The 23,961-nt window shown below is 41.0% G+C and overlaps 1 long non-coding RNA gene across 1 annotated transcript in view; it reads right to left on the reverse strand.

The window, feature by feature from the left end:
- Nucleotides 1-23,961, reverse strand: part of LOC142035469 (uncharacterized) — a 48,359-nt gene that overhangs the window by 15,463 nt on the left and 8,935 nt on the right. The window contains exon 3 of the long non-coding RNA XR_012651896.1: nt 14,459-14,533. This is a non-coding gene — a long non-coding RNA (uncharacterized LOC142035469). The remainder of the gene's footprint in view (nt 1-14,458; nt 14,534-23,961) is intronic.

Here is a 23,961-nt window from a genome sequence, read left to right on the forward strand (position 1 = left end):
AAGAAGAAACTAATAATGATAATGATAACACTATTAAAATGACAACAGCAATAATAAAAGTATTGGAATGTACAAATGATGCGCAGTGCAATTGCTCACCACCCGCCGACTGACACCCAGCTAGTCCCTGAGCTGCGATCCCCCGCCCCCACTCCCCCCAGTTTATATGCTAGATGTGACGTCCCATGGTATGGAATACCCTGTTGGCCAGTTTGGGTCAGCTGCCCTGGCTGTGTCCCATCCCAACTTCTTGTGCCCCTCCAGCTTTCTCGCTGGCTGGGCTTGAGAAGCTGAAAAATCCTTGACTTTAGACTAAACACTACTTAGCAACAACTGAAACCATCAGTGTTATCAACATTCTTCGCATACTGAACTCAAAATGTAGCACCCTACCAGCTACTAGGAAGACAATTAACTCTATCCCAGCTGAAACCAGGACAGGAGGGAAAACCAGCACAGATTGCCAACATGCCAAGTACGTGGATAAGCAAAGACAGGGTAAAGTAATGCACAATAATAAACGCTGTCCAGCAATCCACTTCAGCACTCCTGGTTATAGTCTTCCATAATGAAAGAGAAAAGAATGGTCATTTACAGGACAAAACACTTAAATGATTAAAAGAAACATACACACAATCAGCAAAGAACTGAAGTGGAAACTACAAAGAAAACCAACCTCTTGTGAGAATGTTAGTATTCTGTGATTTCAGCAAAACCTAAAGAAGCAAAGATAGAAGGGACGAATTAAGTAATAAGAGGACGAAGGCTAATTTCATAAATAAAATCTGTAATATTGTCTAAAAACAAATGCTAGTTACAATGCGCTTATAGGATGTGGTTTTGTTCAGGTCAGCTCTTATTTCATCCACAATATTTTTAATGTTCGTAATCTAAAGCAGACAAACCTAATTTTTAATTGGATATTGCAGTTCATTTCAATTGAGCTAGCAACAAAGCATATGCAAAATATAAACAGAATATTTCAATAAAATGCTTGAGATAATCATAACATATCTAGCTGGTGTATAGCTCTGCTGTGGAAACACACACTATTTATCAGTTTTGCATCTTCCAGTGAATTAAAAAAAGTACTTTCTCTTTTCTGATTTCAACATTTGTTTAGTGAGTTCTGGTAAATTCTAGGTCAGATATTACACACTTGACAACAGAAACAACTAATTATGTTAGAAACCCACAGTGATAAGAGAACTGTATAGTAAATATGTTATATCCAGGCAACAGCAGAAGGTAAGTTTGTATTTCATTTGCTGTGGATTGCGTAAGTTGGTAAATGCTTTCTGGCAAGTGTCCTTCAAATTCCAAAAATAATGCATCTATTTTATGGCATTATCTCATTTTCTATTATATTTGTTTATATCTCTGCTGTGAAACCATGTTGTTATTAAGGATATCGTTATAATAGAAAACTGCATTAGCTTTTAAAACCCTGTTCTATTTTATGTGTATATAAATAGGAACATTATGATCAAGCAAGATTCCCATTTGTCCTTGCTATACTCCTGACACTGCTGTAAATGCAAGGAGAGCACCAAGCTCTTACCAGGGCTTAAAATATTGCCCCTTTGATTCACCGCACAGACATCTGTTTTTTGCATTTAGCACGCAAAATCTTGTCCTGCTGGTTATGTACTCAAACAAGTGCAAACACTGTGTTTCTCTTTACCTTTGACCACCAAGATGGGTCTGCTTGCATCTGTATTTGTATAGTATGGCAATAGCAAAACCCCCAACATCCGCCACAGGACTGGTTTTTGAAGATACTTAGGTGGCTAACAGCAGCAAGATGGCTAATCCTAGGTGCCTACGGGGTAAAGGCGAGGAGTTCTGTCACTCTCGGGTGGATTCCCAAAGGCATGAGTGATACCCAAGGCTCTCCTAGGGTGCAGGTTGTGCAATTATTCCTGAAAGTGCAATGCAGAAACCCACTACAGGCACCGAAGTGCCTCCCAGGGAGAGGAAGAGCCTAGATTTCCACCTGTAAAAACTGCCCAGCCCATAGCCCTCTAACCGAGAGCTCAGGAGCAGCCGACCAGGTTGAGGATGGGTGAACAGATCAAGGCAGGGCTGGGTGAGGGGGGACCAGACTCGGTGCAGTAAGGGGCATTGCTGCGGTAGTGTCTGCATGCCCGAACGGGGAGCAGGATGCCCCATGTCCTGGCAGCAGAGTGCCACATCCCCTGGCCACATGCATGCAATACTGTGATGCTCTGACTACACCCTGAAACTGAGATAAGGCACTTATTTGTTAGGCATAACAAAAATGCTTCAAAAATTATAAGCAAGGCCTTGCATTAATGACAGTAATTAACATGGCTGATGAGAAACAAGTTTGGGTGATTTCATGTCACCTGATGACCCATTAAAAGCTGTGAATTTTGAGAGCAATTTTTTTTTTTCCTGCATAAGGTGGAATTTAATTTCAGTGTCTTGAAATGTTTTAGAGAGTGCAGTTGTGTCTCTTTTTCACTGCCATAACACCCAGTAGTTCAGGGAATGCTAGGGCATGTGATTACAGGGCAGTTCCCAGTCAGATGCACCATGTAATCAGGGCTCATGTATAGTGCTACGCTCTGAGAAAACCCAAAAGAGTCTGGTCTAAAAAGTTCTCTGAATCAGGGTAATTACAATATTAATCACAATCCATTGAACTAAAGTGGAATTAAATACAAATTTTCTGTTTATATAGTAAGCGCTGAATGACAGTAAGTTAGCAACAGCCATTTTGGTCTGGTTTAACTGCCTAACATCTGGAGAACATTATTACAGAGTTATTAGCTATTTGGCCGGTGCCCAATATGGAAGCAGTTTTACCCTCTTTTCTCTAAATACCAGCACAGCCTTGCCGACACATATTTCTCTTTTCTCTTCTTGAAAGGTTCTCTTAAGTAGTTTCAATATTGCAGAATTTAGATGGGATAAGCCACTTGTTTCTGTTTAGAAAGCAAACAAAATTGGATCAAAATAAGAGGCCAATTTTAAACACTTAATTTAAGCAAATACAGGCTGCTTATGAGAGTCCATGGTAAAGGCAGTTGTTCCAGCTATTTAAACAATATAATTACATGGCATTTCATAGTATAGAAGAGACAGATTACTAGAAAGTTCAAAACTGTATGCCCTTGTTCCTATATAAATATGTACACATAACCTATAACTGGTTACTACCAAATTTATATGAAGTGTAATTTGGTCTTTATTACAATTGCTGTGCTTGAAAAGAACCTCTTTACTTATGAAGAATCCTTCTTTTTTTCTTTTTTTTTTTCCTATAGTAATGAAAAAACACAGTTGTCAGCATAATATCCTGACATTCAGGATGCCAGCCTGACTCTACTGGAGTCAGATGTGAAAATAAATAGATATTAAACTGTCAGTCAATGAAATTACAAAGTCAAGAGCAGCTCTAGCTGCGATCCTGTGTGTTCTGTTTGATGGACACAGGTGTTTAAGTGTTATGAAATCCAGCAGAGCCTCAGAGTGAATAATGCACCTTCCAGCAGTCCTGCCTTAGCCAAAAGAGCTGCAGTGAGCTCCCCTCTCACCCTGAGGCCCCCAAGCAATCGATGTGCCCTAAGAAAGGGGCCAGAAGGGCCTTCCAGGTTTATCGGAGCTAAAACCTGAGAAGTCTTAAAGCCTGTGTTATGGCATATGTTGAGGAATCGAAGCTACACTCCTCTGAAACTGTGAAGGTTAGTCCCACTGGCTTTGCATACAAATCTAAGGCAGATGCCCCAAATCCACATAATTTATTTATTATTCATAAGGCACTTAAAGTCAATCATCTGTCACTAATAAACATTAACACTATTAAAAATTAATGATCATCCTACAGCATGCTGAGACAGATTCTTCTTTCTGTTTGATGAGTATTGGAGCAAAGTACATCGCTTTCATTTACTGACTCTTGACGTGTTTATGCTTTGTATAATGCTGCTACTTCAGCTCCTCCTCCAAACACCAGTGATCCCCTTCTCTTGGGATGCCAAGAAATGATCAGTCTCATGAGAGGAGCTTGAAAGGATGGGTTTAGATACAAATATGTATCTGCAGAGAAGAAATATAAATCACGGATTCAAGGTTATCACACAGCACAAGCCTTTGTGATCACAGGGCTTTTTGTCTTCTTTTCCACTCTCTGCTAAATAGTACAATGTCTGTGATGGGGCACACGTGTCCCTGTGCTCTCCACTGTACAGGAGGGTCCCAGCTCAGGTACCATACCACAAGTGGACAATGACGCTGGAAATAACAGCTCTGATGAGACTACCTGAGAGTCTCACAAGCTGGAACAAGAAGAGGCTTCCTGAAGAGCAACTCAAAAAGGTAACTTCACCAAAGGTCTGCAGTGTCGCAGGGCACTTTCTTCTCTTAGTGGGTGGGAGGCAAATCCCACTGCTAGAGATGAAGAAACAGCTTGCACCTTAACCCTCAAAAGGACATTCTCTCTAAAAGTAAAAATCATCCTAGACCCTTCATCCTTTGTGTTCACATTTTCAAATATAAATCTCGGGGAATATATTTTCCTCTTACCTTTGTCACATTTCTGTCTTGCACAGGCAGAACTTGTAATTCAGCACTGTTTCCTAACATGCATCGTGTTTTGCCCTCCTCCTCATTTTAGCAATTACTTAATTGTGGGAGTGCTTTAAGTATATTATAAACAATTGCTTGATACACAGTCAGTTCTGTTAAAACACCGATAAATAAATCTAACTAAACCTACATTAAAGACCAGTCTAATAGTAGAAGAAAAGAGCCAATATGATTGTGCGCATCAAATCAAACTAGCCTCAAATTTCTCTGAGTTATATCAAACCTCTAAAAACAAGCTAAACTTAAAGTCTCAGTATTAATGATATAATGGGAAAACTTGCCAAGATGGGAGACATATTAATCTTCCTCTTGCAATTTACACTCTAATGTTTCAGTGCCAAGTCATTTTTCATAGAAAAACAGTGACTATTAAGAAATAGAAAGATCTGTAAGTAGAATTAAGCGACTGTAATCACCCTGTTTTCTTTCCTTACTCATGTTTCACATGAAATAATTAATGAGGATTTGCAAAGAGAGCTATCAGAGCTAGAAATGGACCGACCAACTGGAAAAACATGATGTCGCAGATCAACTCACTCTACTGAGGACTTGGAAGGGTTCGTATTACATGTGTACTACCTTTGTAGCAGCTGTTGCCATTACAAATGAAACTTGGAGCCATTAGGAAAATGCTGCCATCCAAAGCTAATTCTGCCTTTTGAGGTACAGAAGTCAAGATTAGTGAGAACTCTCTGCAATGTCCTCAGCAAGACCTGAAGAAAACTTTTTTCAGATACTGCAGAGCATCAGGGACCAGTTCAGTGCCTGGCACACCATTTTTACATTCGCACATCTCCCATCTTTTGCAGAGCCTCACAATGGTGGGCAGCTCCATGAGTCATGACTAGGGAACTGAGACCTGGTCCTGGAGTCACACACACCAATAAGCCCCTTTAATTAAGCCTTTAATTAAACAGTTTTTAACAAAATTAAGGTACACATCTTTCTAAATCTCAGGCTGAAGACTGTTCTGAACAATACTTTTTAGTCATACCACCTTGTCCTGCTGCCTGTTCTCCACTGCCACTTCTCCACTGTTCTTCCTAATTTGTCTCATTTGTATCTTAGAATTCATGCACTGTCAAGCCAAGTTACTCTTATAAGGAGAGTAGGAATTACAGCCAAGAAAAAGATATATTAAAGCATCATTTTTCAAACATAAAAATGCAATGAAAATGTTAACCAGCTTTCCCTAAGGTGAAAGTGTTTACTGTTAAGTTTTTGCAGCACAATTACATTCAAACAGACAAATGCTGGCTTAAAATAAAGCATTTATTTTTCTGAATCTACCTAGGAGAAATGGAAAAACACCTTGAAAGTAAGCTGCCTCATATCAAATACTTACCCTAAAAGGTTTTCTATTAAAAACATTAGATTTTTTAAGAATAATTTTGAGAAAACCAGGAAGCTAAAACACAGTGCCTTATTTTCCCTTCTTAAATATGAATACTTTGCACTGACTTTCTGCGGTGGGTAAGTTTGGAACTCATATTCACTTCTAAAACAAAATCTGATGGTTTTTTGTTTTATATTACACTGTGCAAGCCAGATTTCCATGGATTTATCACAGTTAGCACAACATAGACACACCGCAGCCAGGTGGACACAGGGTGGTTCATGCTCCTGACTGCTACCCTGGAGCAGCTCCCCAGACCACAGGGACTGGGAACGGCAGGACCTCATGAGCACTTCCCATGAAGCTGAACTGCATTTCAGATGGGGCAATGGTAGGCATGGCACAGGCTTTTGCAATACCATCAGCAGAGGTGCTGGACGAGGTGAGGTGTCTGTGGGACACCGAGCCTGAAAGGTTGCCCACAGGCACAGTCCCTTCTTTTCCCAGCCTGCACTCACTGCAGGGCTTCAGGTGCCCAAACAGGGTGTCTTAGCTGCCCTGGCTGCTCCCCTCCCCTTCGTTATTAGGCAAGTCACTCAGATGTCACCTTCTTCCCACCTGAAAAGACACAGACCCCCTTTGCCTCCCCAAAGGCAAGGTGCTGCTGCTCCCAAGGCCCATCTGGAGGCCCATCAGAGGCCATACAGACTATATATAGCCAGGGACCTCATGTGGACTTCTGGCACAAATGACTCAGTGAAAAACCTAGATCATAACAGCAGGAGGTGATGTAGCCCATACTGGGCCACAAGAAACAGCAGCTCTGCACCAGCAGTATTTATAAACATAACTGAGGGCTGCTATCTGTCTCTCATACGATTGCTGGACAACAGATTATGGGCCATCTGCCCACAGTCTATTATCACAATCTGTGAACAATTATACACAGGATATTTCATCTTAGAAAATGGCAAAGTTAACAAAAAAAGGCACTGGAAAAAGCCAGAAAACAATCAAAAAGCAAGCAACAAAACTACAGTCAGCCATTACATGGAGCCACATTTGCCAGCCCTTGAACCCAGTAGCACTTCATTCCCAGACCCACCACCACATCAGCTGCCCCAGAACAGAGACGATTGCTGCTGCTGCTGAAGCCACAGTGGGTGCCAGCTTCAGCCCTTCTCCTGCAAATGTGAGCACCTAACCACACTCTCCAAGACCTGAGAGTGCCATTACCCTGCCTGTGCAGCCAGCTCACTGTGTGCAGGAGGTGTGAGGGCAGTTATAGCCAACATGGTACTGCCTCAAAGGGAAACCCCTTTCACAGTCGGCAGCTGAGCTTGCACCAAAACTGCCAGCCCTTCCTCAGGCTGCCCTGTCTCTGCCAACTCCATCAACATCCTCCACTCCCCTGTGCGACGTTGGAGCTGCTGCTGGCAGAAGGCCCTCTGCACCCCCAGCCAGTTGCACACCGCAGGGGTCACACAGGGCTGCAGTGGGACACAGAGTGCTCCAGAGGCGTGGCACAGACGATTCGCTGGGCCTCAGCTGGAAAGGCGGGGGAAGGACAAAAACTTACTGCTCCTGGCCTTTGATCTGTGATGTTGCTGCAGAGAAAGCTGGGGAGATGGTAGCTGCTTCTTGGGTGGTTGACTTGCTGTCACTGAGCAGAGGGTGGTAGTGCGTGATCAGCAGCAGATGTGGTTTGTCAGTGCTGCCCGTTCTCCACCTGCAGACCATGGATGCAGCGAGGAAGTATCCCTCTCAGAGGAGCCTGCTGAATCCCTGAGCAAAAAATCCCTTCTGGGATGAGGCTGTTACCATGAGGCTGGGAAAAGGCTAGGTCTTGGGATTTTATCCTCTCCTCATCCTTGCCTCCATTACATGGCCATCATCCTGCAGCTGAGCCTCTCTACTCACAGCCCACCTTTTGACTCAGGACAGCTTGGATCCAGACTGAGCAGACTCTGCTCCTCAGCACCCCTGGGATGTCCCCTTTGGTCAGGCAATGGCTGACTCCAGCAGAAGGCTGCCTGGAAATGCCGTGCTCCCTTCTGCTCACTGATGGTCAGGGTGGGAACGAGATGGAGTCCTGCATACTGAGTGGCCCAAGGAGAGCAGGAGGCAACCAACTGCTGCCCAGTGCTGAGTACTGCAAGGGTGAGATGTGAGGCTGCTGCTTCCACCGTGGGATAATCCGAGTTCAAGTGGTGCTGTGCTCCTGGCTGGGGCTGGGGACCTGTGTGCCCTGGCTGGGAGGTGAACCTGTAAAGCCCTCACACCGTTGAAGTCCTGCTTTCTCTGGGATTCTGTGTCATGCTCCAGGTGGGAGTCTCCAAGGATGCCCCAGCAGATACTGCCGGACAGGACGGGGTAGCTGTACAGCTGCTGGGGAGGCAGGGTGGGACAGCACCGCCAGGCTGAGCCAGCACAATCCAGCAGAGAACGCTTAAAGAGCAACAAGAACTAAGTACATGCAAAAACCTGCATCAGTCTTCAGCACAGTCTGAGTAATTAGTGGTTTCTTACAACAGGGAAATGGTACAGAAAGTAAAAATCCAACTGCCTTAAAACATCAGATACTCTCGATTCATTTCTAATTTATGCATTCTTGTCATATGAAAGCCACTTGCTTAAGCTGCTTTTCTATCTATTTGCAGTCTATTCAGATACACAATGCTCAGTAGGGGTCTGTCTCCATGATTCATTGGCTCAGATTTCCTATAGAGTTTACATGATGTCTACTAAGCCCCATACAGTTTTGTATCCATTATAACTAGGGACAAGCAAGCAGGGCTCAGGAGGCTGAGCATCCATCTAAGAATAGCTTTCTGTCTTCCAGCTCTCTTCACAACAAATGAACAATGGTTACATTTTACCGGCTAGCACTGCATGGTGAGGGGAAATTATAGGAACTTGTCTGAGTTAAGTAAGGGAAGAAGCATTTAGAGTGAAGCTCCTTAAATGAGCAGGTCAATAACTAGTTTACTGAGACCAAGGCACATAGCTAATGAGAGAATAAAGAATTATTCTTGTCAAGAGAGAAAAAGATGCTGCCCTGGTTTTGTGCTAAATAATTACATTCATTATGTTTAGGACAGCCCTGCAAGTGGTCTTTTGCACTAGTAAATTCATTAGCAAAGCTAATAGGTAAACTACTATTGGGGCAAATTTAAACGATTGGAATAGGATAGATGGCAAAAATGGGGAAAGGTAGTATGAGAGCTAAGAGCCAAAGTCGGCTTTAAGTATAATTGAATTTATCTTCTCAACAACTTTAAGGCCTCCTTCTGGGCTTGAAACAAGGAGAGGAAAAGCCATTGAAACAAAAGGATATTCACTTGATCGGATTTGTTGCTAGCTTTTCCAGCTTACCCAGCTGTCTAAACTGACCTCTTGACACATGACAACAATTATAAATCCAACAAAAATTAAAACATTAACTAAATTGGCTCAATGTTTCCAAATGACAAACAATCTCAAATGTGTCAGGAAGCCATCTCCCCAGCAGAAACACTGAAAAAGTAAACAGGATTTGAATTTACCCAGAAGTTCGTGAAACTCAGCTGGGCAGCAGGAAGGTAGGCTGCAACGTCCCCAGGCAAGAGTCACACATGGGCTGTGGAGGAGGGCCACATCACATGGCTTCAGAGAGCGGCAGCATGTGGCCCCATGCTAGGCACTGCAGTGTGGTGGCATTCCTCCCTGAAGGGCAGTGGTGGTGGTGGTCATCCCTGCCTACTCAGGTTGCAGTCCTCCTGCCAGCACAGCCTTAGGTTTGACATGCCATGAATGCTCTCGGGGCAATCAGCCCTCTCTGGTACTCTGATTCAGGCTGGCTACATATTTATGCAGACACCACTGGCATTAGGTATGCCTAACTAAGGTTTTCTTTACAGATAAGTTTTTAAATAAAGAAGTTAGAGTCTAATAAAATCACTGGAGGAGCTGGGGGCATAAGTACCTCTTCTTTAATCATGCCCTGCCTAGACTGTAATCACAGGCCCTTCATAGATACAAATGCAGAACATTGAGGTGAGCCTAGAAAATGATTGAAATCAATTTAGCGAGTCTGTGGAGCACAGCAGTAACACGTGTAGGACAGAGCAGACCACTGACAGCACTTATGGCAGTGTCTGGCACTGACCACTATCGCCAGGCAGGGCTATGTGCTCCCCTCACCGTGCAGGGCTGCCTTTACTGACAAACTGAGTTACGGGAGAATGGAGACAATTCCTGTTATTGGGCTCAGTACAGGACGTAAGTTTGGCTGAAAAAGTACAAAAGGAATTTTTTTTTTAAATGTTGAAACATTTTTTAGCATTTTAAAAGTGAGATTCCAAAGTGTTTTATTTTCTAAAAATAACTTTACCACTATGAAATGAAAATGTGTTATGACTGAAAAAAATACTTACTAAAAAAAGGGAAAAAATCATCAAATATTTAAACTTTTTGCTTTGGATGTAGAATAAAAATACACTGTCTGATTCAGGTTCAACTGGGTTGGGTTCAGTTTTGTCACTGAACCAAAAAGCTGTTATACATCATATCTGTGTCTAGCTGTTTAAATGGACACCCAGAGTGTTAGTTAAAGGTATCCAAAAAGTAATTGAATTTGGGAAAGATAGAAAAGAGGTAACTGCAATGAAGCCCATATCTGAAACAAAAAGGGGGGGTGGGGAGAAACAAAATATCTTCTTTGCCAAGTGGAAATGGGAATAAATGTTCTTGGCTACTTCTGCAGCCTGAAAAGCCAGAAGGAGCCTGAGGCTCCCCAGTAAACCTAGTTTACAAACCTCCTCAGCTGATCTCTTATTTCTTCTGGCTAGTCACCTTATCCAGTCAAGTTAGAAGTTCAGGATCTAACTCTTGGTGAGAAATTGGAAAGACAGATATATTGTACGTGTGAAGGAAGACACCTAGAGAATTAAGTATCTTTACCTACACTGAACACTGGGGAAATGCTTGCCACCTTTGTCATTTCAGCAAGAGCTGATCCCTTCCCTCCAGCCATCACGGTCCACCTTCCCTGACAGTAGGTCCAGACTGTATGGCCTGCGACATGAAAGGCTGCTGGAGATCCCAAAGAGTCACACCACCTCTGCCCATTGCCAGAAGAAAACCAGTGACTGACATCCTTCTCCCCCCATCTTCTTTCATGCATCTACTACCTTCAAAACCAGACTGAAAATGTGCAAAAAATCTGAGGTCTCTAGATAGTGACAAAGCTTCCTTCTTAATGAATTTTTAAGTAATCATTTCCACAGGGAAGATGAAAACTGGAAGATGATCATTAAGAGTGTGGGAAGGGTGTCAAGAGGGGTTTTACTGAGGACAGGCCTAAGCACAGGCTGGGGAGAAGTTGGCAGCTTATTCTCTCAAAGGTCAAGACCAGACCTGGCCTTCCTCGCTAGATTTTTGCCAGTTATTAAGCAATACAAACACATTATGCAATCTTTATATTTAGAGAGTCTAAAAGTTCAATTATATGGCTGTTCAAGAGTTGTTATGGTCAGAAAAGTGACTATAAAAATGTCACCTTGTTCCTGCACTTATCTGCTTCCTCAAGTGTCTGCTCTCTTGTCAACACATGTCCATTTTACTCATTAATGTTAATGGGAACCAGATACGCCAATCAGAGGAGACTGGGCCTTTAAGCTATACCTATTTTGCCTGCTAACAAAGCAAACTTTTTATCACAATAAGCAAGGGAAAGCCAGCACAGGTGTGCCACAGTAGTATGCATTATACTTTGCCTCATGCTGTGCCACCACCAGAGAAGTTTTATTCTCATTCCAGAACTTGTACACTTGCTGAAGGTTAGTGATGAAGTACAGTGCAGGTCATAAACAATTGAGCTTCATTTTCCACAACTAGACGGAGCAGCCGGCACTTAGAAAAAAAGTTATACTAGCTTGTAAATGGAACAATTTAATATGGAAGTAACTGATGGCAAATAAACACAAAATGCCAAGGCAACTTCCCTGTCACTAGCTGTGCTCTGTTCCTTCCATTTCTTTAAAAATCAAAGCTAGTGAACTAGAATTTAGTCAATCTTACCAAAGAAATTGATTTAGAATGTGAAATATACCCTTAAGAAGGGAGAACACTGTGCTCCTTCCTGACAAAAAACTTTTCTACACACAGTGCTCTGGGAAGGTCTAAATACATGCAGCTATGGCTAAGATCTTCCAGCCATGAAGCTGGAAACACTCTACACTGCCATCCTTTGACAGTCATTTTTGTCATAAAACCTCCTCAAAACAGCAGAGCTTAAATCATACAAATGGCAAAACATCTCCTTGTCTCGTTTCTTCAGCTACCTTCCAAGTGCATAGGTTGTTTCTCCAAACATAATGCTTTCACACACGCTCTGACCAACCACCTCTTTTTTAAGTAACATGATCATCCTTGTTATCTTCTGCAGCTAGTGGTGTTTCAACCCAGTCTCTTCTAGCAGCTAAGACTTTATTTTCAGACTTCGTGCAGCAAAAAAGATTCATTGTTTATGCGCTCCCATTGACAGGTGAATGCAGTCTCAGTGCTGCATCGGCAGCAGATTTGAGTGTTTTATCAATAGGTTTAGCCATAGAAAACTATGTGTAGCTCTGAGAAGCACTGGCTCCAAACAGAATCACACTGGAACTGAAGAAACTGGTGAAAAGACACATTTATAGTTTAAGTGTGATTTCTTGGCAGGGGAGCAGCAGTAGAGCAGGGTCCTAGGGAGACTGTGTCATCTCCATCCTTGGAGGTTCACAAGAGTAGACCGGACGAAACTCTGAGCAACCTGGTCTGGCCTCACTGCTGACCCTACTTTCAGCAGGATATTGGACCTAAGCCCTCCTGCAGTCACTTCCCAACCAAGCTGGGATTGTGTGACATAAGGTCTCACTCAAAATCATACCACCATCTTCAGCCAGCCACAGGTCAGAGAAGAGATTCTTACCCTGCCTCTTCCCTGAGTACCTGGCATTTTGGTACACCCACAGACCTCTTGCTAATCCCTTCCTATGCATTGTTCTGCCCTATCAGACAAAACCCCACAAATTCCTATCTTATTTTTCATAGTCCTCCTTCCCTAGGAGCCTGTAGGCTTTTCAGCAGTACAAACCTACAGGCATTATATGGAGCCTCATTGGTCTTTCTCAGCAGTTTGTCAGAACAGAGAGTGCTCTGAAGGGAACAGTGACAGACACCTCTGATCTTCGTTTCCAACCATTCAGATTAGTATTCTGCATTCACTGCTATTTATACCCTCTAACTTCTTGATACCTATGGCTGAGTGAACTTGTCCAAAACCTCTCCCTGGTTTATGAGCATGGATTTAGTTTTTATGTTCACTGGCTGCTAATGAGGCATCTTCCTGCCTTAATCCTGCATAAAATTAGGTACCTACTGTAAAACACTCCTCCCTACTGCTTTTCATTGATTGCACAGGGAATTCCGATCTGGCAACCATTGATAGCAGCCATGAAGAGATGCTCACTGCTCTCTTGATCTTATAAAGTGAACTTAGTTACATACAACAAGTGGTCAAAACATGGCTCAGCACGAGAAAGAAACCCTTCTCAGTCAAACTGTACAAGTAAGGATCCTTGAGATCAGCATGGAGCTGGACTTCAGCAGATCTGAGCAAAGTGCCAGGTAGCACCAGTGCCCAGACACGCCATGACACTGCCACCACTCACCGTCCCCTACCCACTGTTTCCAGTTTCTGAATGTCCTTGTGAAAGGACAGCAAGCGTAGAAACTCGTGCTGGTTTATAGTGTCCACATTACAGTGCCTCCAGCTTAAGCTTTGCCATGTAGTCAATGCAAAATAAATTGAGCAGCTCCCCCAGACATATCCCAGTTGACTCAATTTATCTGCTTTGGAAGGGGAGGAGGCAGAACTACAGACCTCACACATTTTCCTATGTGTGGAGCCAGGCTATGGGCTTGGAGGAGGTACAGGACCTAGGGAAGGAGTTCTCGCTCCCTCTCACTTTGCCGTGCGGATGAAAAGACCAAACTACAGTTCAGCTTTCCACTGTTGTGGGACTATAGGAAGAGCAAAACACAGACAATGAGATTTGACATAACAGTCCTAAATTGGTGATGGAAAAGCTAGCAGCACACCCATGACTGAATTTAGTTATTTTGTTTAATGTAACAAATTATACTACAATTGTATGCGATCTATATTCTTGGCCTTTAAAAACAAGGATAATCTATGGCTTTTAAGATTTCAGTTTATCCTTAAACAATATTAATGGCTGTCCACAGCAGACACAGCTTTATCAGAGGGGAGAACATTGGAAATATGAGGAAAAACATCTCCATCTAAGTGCCTACCTATAACTGAGAAATTAGCATTCTTCCTAAGAGAAAAAAGGCTGAGGTTAATTAGGTGATTGAACAATGCACACAAAGTTTCTATTGTGAAAGATGATTTTATAAAGAAATATATGCACAAGCCCACCTTGTCAGTCTGATAAAAAAAATGAAGGAGAGTACAGTACATACCGCCAAATGGATGACGACTTCATATAACTCGTTCTGAAAGAAAGCAGCCTGTTGTTTACTGCATTTATCGACAATCTGTGAAAGTAGACCAGAAATCAGTCTAATTACCAGAGTGCCAGTTGTGCTTGTTAACACCAGCTTTGTGACCAAATGTTATTCCACAGTTGTCACATCACAAGAAGGTTTCATTACTAACATAATAGTGAACAAGATCACATGCCTGGCTATTGATTGATCTGCCGCACAAAGGAAGGACGTTGTTGTCTCTATTATAACCAGTTACATCTTTGTCTGCCTGTATAATATGCACAGGAATGTATCACGAGCAGTTGCTGCAGTGTTTCCTAATATCTGCCTGTTAGCCCATTAACAGCCCATTAGGATTTGCAGACTTTACCACCAGAGACAAAATGACCTTGCTATAGTTCTGCCTTGTACAATCTTAAAAAGAATTGTTTTCATCAGCCTTCCTGCAATGGCTCCTACAAGGACTGAGACTTACTCACCATTTGCTTTATAAACATATCATTTCTGCCAAATCAAAAGATATTTTAATTCTTTCCACACACGATTAGATAACACTGCAGGAACAGTAGAAATATTCATCATTACTGCAGTTGAATGGCCCTGAAAGCACTGTATCTTAGACCAGAGAAATATTTTGCTAACAAGCACCTCAGACAAAATGAACTAACATTGACCCTCAGACCATCAAGATACTGCTTTCCATTCACTGACCAGTCATAAATGCAAACAGCAGCTTTCAGGCCTGTTGTTAATATTAAAAGTGAACAGTCTTGTTTATTTCTCTATGAACTCAATAAATATTATAATATAAAAGTGGATTTGTTTATCATTGTGAGCCTACAGAAAAACAAGCATGCCTCATCATCTTATCTGATGATGAATGATTTATCAGGCAGAACGTGAATCTGCTTCTAACTGAGTCTATTTTCCTGTTTATGCTTGTTGAACAGATACAATTTAATGAAGAATATAAAGTACTTAAAAATCTATCTACCATTAATAGTTTAATTAAACTGACATGTACTTCAAAAACAGAGAGACAGAAAACATTAATTTTGGTTATAAAGGGCATGGCATTATTAAAATGCAATTAAAAACAACATTCACTTACAATTAATAGCTAAAACAATTTAATTATTTAACATTTGATTGTCAGTTCTGGCTAACTTAGCCACCCCAAGGTAGGTATGTTCTTTGGTCCTCTTGTAAAGTCTATTACCTGGCTGCTGTCACACCGCAAAGACCCAAGTACAAGCTAACAAGTTGCTCCTGAGCAATATCTCACTGTAAATCCCCTGACAAACACTTTGCTGTGCTATTGTCCCTGGTGCCTCCTGTGTCCTTGAGGTGTCAGTTCCCAAAGGATCCCTCCCTGACCTCTCCACTGAGGCAGGTAACAGCCTCTGCTGAGGCTGGTGCAAAGCCTAGGAGCTGACTGGTGAGTTGGCTCCTGGCTTTTGGATCACTTTTCCCTACTAAAAGCACTAATTTGGGTCCCTCAGACATACTCAAGCACCTGTTTTCTTCCTAAACTTCATGTCTCTTACAGCTCTCTTTTTCCATGAAACTTGATTGAAATTGGTCAGCTGGCTCAGCAATTATTTCAGGGAAGGCACTCGAAAAGAGTAGCAAAGAAAAGCAGCTCAGCCACACAGGTCTCATTTCATTTGGAAACAGGACAAAACAGGTCTCCTGCCAAATTCAAAGTTAAAACCTGAATATGCAAAGTGAGAGTCTGCCAAAGAATTGTTGTAGGACTACTTCCCAGAAGCATAAATCCTTCTTGAACAAAGTGGCAGTGGAAATGTCCCTGAAATTCAGCCTACATTTTTTAAGCACATGGCAACAAACACATTTAGAAATTTCATCAGAGTTTCAGGGTCAGAAGAAAATCCAGACTTAAAACACAGGGCTAGTCTGAAAACAGGAATGCTGTTCCATAAGATATTTCAATACTTTCAGAGATATATTGAGAAGACAAGTCAGCTTTCTGAAGCTTTACACCAAAAGCAAGACAGACCTATCCCTCAGTAGCCAGGAATCCTACTGCAGAGCCATCCATCTGTGATTGGAGTAACTGTGTCTGGATTACACTGTTAGCCATTACACCGACCACCGGGCAGCTGGCTCTTCTGGGATACATGTGGGAGGAAGTTTGGTTTCAATGGTTTTCTTTTGAAAAACTATTTCATTGAACAATTCTCAAGAAACATTGCTCTAATCACAATTAAAGAAAACAAGACCAGATGCTATGGTTTTCTCCATGCGGGCAGAGTGTCATGGTAAGTTCCATGTCTCTCAGCAGGAATTCACAGATCTCAGAAGTTCGCTCTTACAAGGAAATTGCAGGATTAATATCCTACTAACAAAGCACGCATATTCCTGAACACAGCCTGGAGCAGAAGTTGTTTCAGGACTATTTAACTAGTTCCTATAAATTTGGTTTACTCATTTCCTTATTAGTTGAGGTGTTTGGAGTGGTTGCAACTGCTCCCATAAATCATAAGATACAGTCCTCTATTACCTCCCCAGGAAGAAAGGAGGGATAAACCAAATGATAAAATCAGGGGGAGAAAAACCCAGTGGCATAGTTAAAATGTTCACAAAAGCTTTATTTTGTGCCTTTTTACCAATTCAGAGTGCCATAACCCTTGTTGTACCACCTGAAGGGTGCTGACCGACTTCCAAAGCCCAGGAGAAGTCATCCTTCTGCCCATACTGCAGGGGGCTGAGCCAAGCTGGAGCCTCCAGGGTTAGAGAGGAGTGTGCTGAGCCTGGGTCTGCCTTGCAAGGACAGCTTTCACATCTGGGACTTAGAGCAGGGCTCCAGACCTTTACGTCGTGCTGCAAGGTGGACAAACACTCAGCGGAGGATGGCACCTGGGCTTCTGCTGGTAGATGAATGTACCAGAATAAAAGTAATCAGTACAAAACAATATATTCCTGCACTTAAATTTCTCCATGGAAAAAAATTCAATTTCTCTTAATTTCAATCTCTGTTAAATTTAACACTTAAATTTCTCTTTGGAGAAATATAAAGAGGGAAATGGTAAAGGGTGGGAGTCAGTAGGATTCATTAAAAAAAAAAACGTAAACAGTGTCTGTCTTTACCTTTTTTTTCTCTAGAAAGTATTAAAACAATAGATTTCTTTTCAGTGCAGTCATTAAGCCTGCCACCTTCACATAAAAACACCTGCACTGACACAGCTTAGGCTTTGCATTCAGATGAGTTATCCCCAAAAAAGTAAATATATTCATAAATGGTCAGAGCTAAAGAATTTCAGCCCACCAGAAGAAACGATCATGAAAATGGATGTTCATTTGAAGATCTTGTGAGGAATTCAGCAACTGAACTATTGAGGAGTATTCACTGGGGAGCTACCAGATACCGTCATTGTAAAGTTAAGAGCTGATTTTGCACGAAGCCAAACAGGGGATGGTGGCTTTTAAGGGGTTTAAGGCTTTTGGCTCTGCAATCTCAGATTAAAACCTTGCTCACACTCTTTTCAAGATCTGTAACTGAGATGTGATGGCAGTCTAATATAGACCACCAGAGTAGGTAGAATAGAGGATAAAGTCTGGAAACACATTTGAAGGTAAACCAAGAGATAAGGACAGCCTGTACACCACTGGATATAAGCTAGAAGTAAAATCACTTGTGCCTGAACCAAGCATCTTTGCTTGCATGAGAATTTCTATCAAATTGCTAGCCATATCAGTAATCAGATGTTTGCATATATAGAAAAGAACACCAGGCAATTACTGAGCTTTATTTTCTTCATGGTTTATTCACTGGTATGTGACTAGTGCAGCCTGGTAATTCAAACATCTTATGAAATACCGTATTAATTGACCATGAGTTTCAATCTTTTCTTTAAAGACAGAATATTACCTACCATTTAATATTTTGTAAATACATATCTCTCTCAAATCTTACCCATTAAGAATATTTTTTCAGATTTTTAAAAATTTTTCTTACAAGTCTACAGATCTTCAGTGATATATTTTAAACTGCCAATTATGAAATTATAGTTTGATCTCTATTTTGTTTTTTAAACAGTGCAAAATCACATTAAAATACTATGATCTTCTAATTAAGACTTTGCCCCACATAAGACTCAGGCAAAACATGTCTGAAGCATACCCTGACATAGAACCTTTAAGAAAAAATCTCCCAAAGTGTGTGGCTGTCTAGCTGGCTTTGCAAATGAAATCAAGGAATTGGATGTAGGTTTTGTTATTATTGTGTTTAAATTAAGCTTGAAATGCCATGCCAGTGAAATAAAAATCAGAAGCAGAGTGGGGTATTGTTTGGTTTCTGAATATTAAATGTAATCAAAATGTAATAGTACTTATAGATTTTTCATATACAAACAGATTTATGGAACTGATAAAAACCATTTGCTCACTGAGCTTCAAAAATCCGGATGGCTTCTTCTGTGAATAATCAAACAAGTTAACTCAGGCAGCTTCTTTGGTTCAGTGCTAGAGATATACAGGATTTATATTTAAAGGGGTACTATTGGTTAGAAGGCATACTTTTTAAAAAACAAGTAACTTTACCATAAATGTCATTTAAGATAATGAGGCAAAATACAGTGTAAAAAATAAAGCAAGTTCACAGCATTCACAGCTGATAAAAATGGCAAGTCAGCAAGTTTCATTTTTGTTGCTAACCAATTTTACTTTCAGGTTTGCATACACGAGAATGAAGTTGCAACACCTGAAAGCAATAGTAGTTTACTTTTACAAATTTGTTTCTTTATATATTTCATTTTTATAATTGTCATGAAAATGCTTCTCTTAATTTGAAGTTCCTGGAGAGCTTTTTTTCAGTTCAGAAAAATCTCTCCATTGTTTTTCAGCATCTCTGATTACTGTAAGTAACGTGCTGTCTGAGTGAGAGAAGGCAGTTTATTGACCCAGAATTTTCTTGTGATAGCTTTTCAAAAATTAGTACTTACATGGTTTTATATGTTAAGAAAATAAGCAAAATTGTTCTGAAAATTTTAGGGGCCCTAGTGCCTTGTCAAGATGCATGATGTCTCTTCCCTGCGTCAGTGTCACAAGAAAGCTAAATAAGGAGAGAGAAATCCCTTCCTTCAGGGTGTAAAAAAAAAAACAACAAACAAAAAACCACAACCACCAAACACCACCCTTAAAATACTAGATCAAGTCAAAACTGTGGGAAGAGGTTTCAGATACTATCGGCTGTGGTTTTATATTCATGTTCTGCTTGCCAATATTTTGGGTAGTATTCTGAAGCTGAGTTTTGATCCTTTAAGGACCTCCTATCCCCTAAGCTCAGGTTTGACTCAGTATTGGAAATGCCAGGACAGCAGCTGCTCCAAGAGCAATCTGGATGAAATTTCATAAAAGCAGCTTTTTCTGCAATATTTTAAACTAATCTGAATTGAGAAAAGCAGGGAGAAAATAAAAAAAGATAAACACAGAATCAGACAGAGCAAAACCTGGAAGGGGAATGTGGAAAGCAGAACTGGAGCGAGGAAATACACGTGTGTGGAAGGACTCAGAAGCCAAATGGGGAAACTGAGAGAAACATTTGGAAAAAAAATCTGAGGAGCAGAAGGCTGACAGAGGAGGCAAAATCTGTGAGGAGGAAAAGTGGAGGGGGTAACACACAACACAGAGAGGAAGATAAAAAATAGCAGTGCAAGGAGGCAGAGGACAAAGGGCAGAGAGACAAGAAATAGCAGCATGAAACAAAAATAGCAAGGCAGAAAGATGGTGAAGAAGGTAGATTGAAAACAGGGATCCAAAATGAAGGCAAAAATTTTACAAAGTGAAAGCCCAACATATGAAGCTTCATGAAGTTTACAGGAAATTAGTTTTTAGGAAAGCCCGGGCAGCACAAGGACAGAAGCGCACACATTTCTTCACCTTCTCAATCTGGGTTCAGGTTATCAGAGCCTCTGTTTATAGCGACCCCACAAAATAAATATCCAGCCTATTGGAACTGGTAAGGGCGACATGGTATAGCTACTGCCTTTTCTCCACGAGCAATGCAATCTCCTCCTTTTGTGCCCTGCCTTTCAGAACAGGAAGAACAAACAGGCAAAACATAATTTACAGTCTTGGTTTATCTGTATCCACAGCCCATCTGCTAGCTCGAACTGCAGCAGAATGTGTATGTGTGCATTCAGAGAGATGGCTGTCATTAGACCAATGAAGTTAACCAATGTATAAAAGCCAGGATCAGATCAGTAATAAAGTTTACACTTCATTATAGATGTCAAAATCCTCGCTGATTTTTTTTTCCATGAGTATTTATCTTATTGAATTTCACAAGCAAAACCATCTCTAGCCAGCATTTAGGAGTCGGTTACTTGGAAGCTCTAGCATTCAGGATTGAAACCTAAAAACAGATAATTCCTTAATAAATTTACAGAATTAGAAAAACTGGACGTATTAACATACATCTCTGTATTCATGGCTGTAAAATGATTGGATTCTCGTCTCATCAAATTTACATTGTGGAATCTGAATATAGTATGATTAGGCATTATTTTAACAACTACATTACAATACAATTTAAAATAAAATGGCCCTTCATATCGCACTAATATCAGTGTTTTAAATAACAAAGGGGATTTTTTTTTTAAATAAAGGAAAGGATTAGCATTTAATTTCAATCAGTATAAGCAATGCTGTACCAGTTGGTGTCTCAAAGATTCAGGATTTTATTAATATTCCAGAGATGCATTTGTGTTGCCTCTGGGTACACTGAAAAGCCACTTAAACTGCACTTAAAGCAGCACTACAGGATCAAATTGATGTGCATCAACCATTTACAATAAAACTTGATTATTATAAAGGCATACATATTTGCATAATTACATGTTTGATTTTTTGATAATGCAGCATACACTACAAAATGTTGCTTCGTGTAGAAAGGCATCGTCAAAAAGCACCATCTGCTGTAGTGTTTAATGCACTGCAATGTTTGAAAAAAATCTGAAGGTAGATTTGTGCGAATCAAAGGGGAAAGCAAAGGAGTTGCTAGAACAAGAGGCTCAGGGCTGGAGCAGGGGACATGGCACACAGTGTGGACTTTTTGTTAGGCTGTCATTTGTTTCTCTCTGGCTATTTTTAAATAAAATTGTCAGGGGGAGAAAGGTAAGAGACAGCAGAGCAGCACATCCTACGGTCCACAGAACATAGGATTCAGGACTTGAAAGCATTTGTCATAAACACATTTTTGATGTTTTCACTTAAAAAAAATTTCAGTATCTAATATATGCAATGAAGAAATCATATTGGGAAAGAAGGCAAACAGCACAGATAGTGGATCCTTACACTTATTACTTTGACAGGAATGAATCTTTTTAAAGGAATCTCTATTAAGCACCACAGTAACTTAAAACACATAGAACTTAAAAGTAAAAATATCTCCATATTTGCTCAATTCAAAAGGAGAAGCCATCTGTTCTTCAGTAATATCTGACCATAAACCCTAACGAGAGCCCAATGTGTTCAGAAAGTCCGATGCTAAGATTGCAGAATTAAAAGCATATCTAGGAGTATGAGAAAAAGCAAGCACTTCTAGACTCAGCACAGTTAGCCCAGAGTTCTTGCATCCTAAAAATATGCGTCATTTTGATTAGCACTACGTGTCTATCATTTTAATACCTGAGGCTGTTTTTCAAAGTAGATTTTGAGAAAGACATTAATCAAATGTAGTTGTAGCTGTTTCTAATATTGTGCCATCCCAAGGAGTTTGTATGCATGCATCCAGAACACACACACACACACACACACACACAGAGAAGGGTCATCTCTGGCTTTTTTCCAAGTCTGCTGCTACCTCTGAGCTATTCTGTGAACATTTTTGGACATTGTGTTGAGTGGTAAAGTGCAGCACAGAGCCAAGACAGGGAAGATCTGGCAGGGAAGTTAATAGGCATGTATGAGCCTGTTGCTTCCCAGTAGGAGCTCATTCCTTCACAAATTGGCCTTTGGTAAGCAGTGTGATTCATTGCTCAGGGACTGGATTACAAGCTAGAAACCAGCTGCCAGAACTTGGACAACTCATTTCACTTCCCCATGCTTTCCATTTTCCTTCCTTCTGTTTTTCACATCACATTAGATGAAAATATAAAACACTTCGGGGCAAGGACTTCTTCACAATACAAGTTTCCAGCATGTTGGGCATTAAACAAGCTTTTATCTCCGTGGGCACCTCAAGGTATACCAGGATACAAACAACAGTTGGATTATATGCTCTATGTGGGACAAATACCAAGTCAATTAAAAAGCATCTTTAACAACACAATCTGACTATAAAGTCCAGCAGTCAAGAATAGATCAGGCTCCAAGACATACTCTACAGTCCAGTGACACAAAAGAGCTTCAGAAACAGACCAAATTTTGTGCAGACACCTGAAGGAAGAACATGGTGGTGTATGTGTGATTGTAAATATCTCAAACCTTCTGTGTCCAACCCAAAACATCCTGTATGTAGGTCCATGGGAACCAAAGTGATGGCCATAGAGCTTCAAGCCCTAAAGCTGCATTGTTGGCCTCTTACCTTATGCTACATCTGGACTATAATAAATTTACATTCCCACCAGGAAAATAGCCACTGTTGTATAGTTATGAGAGAGATTTTGTTTCACATTACGAGGCAGGATGTGCTTGAGTCCTCTATTATGCACAAGATTTTTAAACATCTAGGTTCCTTACCCTGGCTTATCAAGTACAATTATAGCTTGGCATCAGAGATGCCAAACACCCACACTGTCATTGACTTAGATTAGTGCTGTGAAATCCAGTGCTTCTGAAAAATCAAATCTTTTGTGTGTCATGCAGAAGAGTATGAAACATTTTTTAAATAACCAGTATATTGTTGTATGTACATAGTTCACAAAACCTCAGAAATATTTATCTGTTGCTATTTTCCCACACCCATCATTTACTGAGTTGAACCGTATCACAATATGACACAGAGCCATTCCCTCTGCCTCTGCCTGCACTTGAAACAGAACCTGTATGTTTTCTTGCTCTTCAGGTACCCATACTGAAAAGATAATGACGTATTTATAGCACAATATTGAAAATAGCCCCAAACTATAACAAAGCCTCAAAGATGTCTGCATTTCTTTCCCACTGAATTCTCTAAGTGCATTTGGTCATAGCACTCAAAGAGGAAACAAAACCAGCCAGGCAGACACAAATCTTTAGAAACAATGAGTTTCCCTTTTGTGCCTTAATATTCTGCCTTTGGTGAGCTTCCCTAACAAAGTCTGTGCTAATCGTTGCTGGAATCAGCACAGCAGCGACTGCTAAGCACAGTTTTTTTCTCCACCCTCTCTGCACTAGGCAGACAGGGGTTTTCATTACATATATCATTTTCAACTTGCTGCAGTGATTCCACAAAGACAGGAGGATTTAGAAAGCTAATGAATGGGGGTGGGGAGCAGGCTAGGATTGGAGCTTCAGTGCTAATGTCTAAGGCT

Source organism: Buteo buteo, chromosome 10 (assembly GCF_964188355.1).
Source record: "Buteo buteo chromosome 10, bButBut1.hap1.1, whole genome shotgun sequence".
Classification (NCBI taxonomy): domain Eukaryota; kingdom Metazoa; phylum Chordata; class Aves; order Accipitriformes; family Accipitridae; genus Buteo; species Buteo buteo.